This window comes from Schistocerca americana, unplaced genomic scaffold (genome assembly GCF_021461395.2).
Source record: "Schistocerca americana isolate TAMUIC-IGC-003095 unplaced genomic scaffold, iqSchAmer2.1 HiC_scaffold_197, whole genome shotgun sequence".
Lineage (NCBI taxonomy): Eukaryota > Metazoa > Arthropoda > Insecta > Orthoptera > Acrididae > Schistocerca > Schistocerca americana.
In genome coordinates this window covers 137,501-140,000 of record NW_025725903.1, presented here as the reverse complement: position 1 = coordinate 140,000, position 2,500 = coordinate 137,501, and the positions used below count along the sequence as shown (strand labels likewise).

Sequence of the window (2,500 nt, the reverse complement as noted above, 5' to 3'; positions counted from 1 at the left end):
GGCGTTCGCGCCCCGGTGCTTCAACCTGCGTGCAGGATCCGAGCTCGGTCCCGTGCCTTGGCCTCCCACGGATCTTCCTTGCTGCGAGGCCGCGTCCGCCTTAGCGTGCTCCTCCGGGGGCGCGCGGGTGCGCGGATTCTCTTCGGCCGCCATTCAACGATCAACTCAGAACTGGCACGGACTGGGGGAATCCGACTGTCTAATTAAAACAAAGCATTGCGATGGCCCTAGCGGGTGTTGACGCAATGTGATTTCTGCCCAGTGCTCTGAATGTCAACGTGAAGAAATTCAAGCAAGCGCGGGTAAACGGCGGGAGTAACTATGACTCTCTTAGTAACTATGACTCTCTTAAGGTGGCCAAGTGGCGGCGGTGTGGCTGCATCCGGACTTGGCTTCTCGAAGTGCGGTCTTGATGTAGTCGTGCTGCTGCTGCGAGGTGCCTTCCTTGGGTTATAGTTACAGGGAGAGTGATGCGCAATACATGGGCCTAGCCCTCTTAGCCTCTCCTCTCCTGCGGTCTTCTCCCCTTCTCGTGGGCCCGCTGATTTCGCAGAGTGGAAGACCGCACCAGGGGCTTGGGGGGGTTACCAGCCCCCCCTCGCACTATCCCTTTTTTAGTTGGGGGCAGTAAGCAGAGAATAAGTGGTGGCCCTTCCGCTGAAGGTGCCACCCCAACTCCCCCAGCACCTAGCCGGCCAACCGGCCGTGCCGAAAATCTTGTAACTTTTGCAGCTATGTATACTTGTAGTGAGTGCCACCGCAGCTTCACCACCAAAAACGGTCTCGGGGTCCATCGCCGCCGCCAACACCTTGCGGCCGCCAACGCGGAGATCGTCACGGAGAGGCATCGCGCGAGGTGGACGGAGGAAGAAGTCCTGTCGCTCGCCAAGGCAGAGGCCGAACTGTTCCTCGAGAGGGACGCCCGGTTCTTCTTTGTAAATCAAGAGCTCATCAGGATGTTCCCCGACCGAACGCTTGAGGCAATCAAGTGCCGACGGCGGCAAGCTGCCCACAAGCAGCTTGTCCGCCAATTCATGGAGGCGCTTGAGATCGGTCGGGGGGAAGAGCCGGCGTCCCGCCGGGGAGCAGCGAGCCCGCTGCCTGACGCGGGCGAGGCCGCTGCGCCGCCCGTCGACGCAGCCGAGGACTTCGCGGCCGACACCACCGGGCCGCCGCCGGAGGGGCCGACTGACGCCGCCATCTGGGAGCATCTGGCGGGGCTACCCGCTTCCGCCCAGCGTTTCTCTGCCCTGGATCGTGTCATCGATCTGGGGCGGGGCACGCCCCCCGATGTCATCCTGGGCATGCTCCCGGATGCCCTTGCGTCGGTCGGGTCCAGAGGGGAGAGATCGATCACCAGGACACAGCGGCCGCGCCAACCATCGAAGCGGCCGCCTTCCGCGCCGCCGACGCAGAAGCGCAAGCGGCGCCGCTGGGAGTACGCGAGAACGCAGGATGCCTTCCGACGGTCGCGTGCGCGTTGCGTGCGTGGCCTCTTGGATGGCACCCTGCTCCAGCCGCCACCTGCCATCCCTGGTTTGCTGGACTTCTGGGCGGACCTCTTCACCAAGAAGCCCATCTCCACCGCGGGCTTCATTCGTGACCGCCTCCTCCCGCACTCAGAGCCTGTCGCTCTCGAGTGCATATGGGGGCCGGTCACACATGAGGAGGTCGCCGCCGCGTTGCCGCCCAGGGGATCAGCAGCCGGGCCGGACGGCCTTACCCCAGCGGAGTTGCGGCGCCTGCCGCACGAAGTCCTGGTGAAAGTGATGAATCTCTTCCTTCTGGCCCGCGCCCTTCCGGAACGCCTGCTTCGCGCGCGGACGTCCCTTCTCCCGAAAACGGCTGCACCAACATCCCCCGCTGACTTTCGCCCCATTACGGTTTGCTCGGTGTTGGCGCGGACCTTTCACAAGGTTCTCGCGTCACGCCTGATGCGCGCTTGTGCTGTGGACGAACGTCAGCGGGCATTCATCCCTCGGGATGGGATGTTGGAAAATACCTTCATCTTGGACACTGCTCTCACCGACGCAGTTCGCTCCTGCCGCTCTGTCTTTGTGGCATCGATCGACGTATCCAAGGCATTCGATTCGGTAGATCATGCTGCCCTTCGCCCCGTGCTGAAGGCGCATGGCCTGCCGGATTGCTTTGTCGAGTATGTCGAGCGGTGCTACGAGGGCAGCACGACAGTGATAGCGGACGGCGCCGGCGTGGGCGTGTCTGTGCAGCCAGCACGGGGCGTTCGCCAGGGCGATCCCCTCTCCCCCCTCCTGTTCAACTTTGCGGTGGACTACGTTTTAGGCCAACTGCCCTCCCACATCGGAGCTCGGATCCTCGGTCGCAGAGTCAACGCTGCGGCCTTTGCAGATGACGTCTTGCTGTTTGCAGCGACCCCGAGGGGCTTGCAGTCCCTCATCGACGCAGCTACCGCAGCCCTCGCCCACCTGGGGCTGCAGATCAACGCCCGGAAGTGTTTCACCCTCGCCTTAGTCGCGTCAGG

General features: G+C 63.2%; 1 pseudogene; it reads left to right on the top strand.

Moving 5' to 3' along the window:
- LOC124573802 overlaps positions 1-2,500 on the top strand; it is a 7,976-nt pseudogene that overhangs the window by 2,549 nt on the left and 2,927 nt on the right.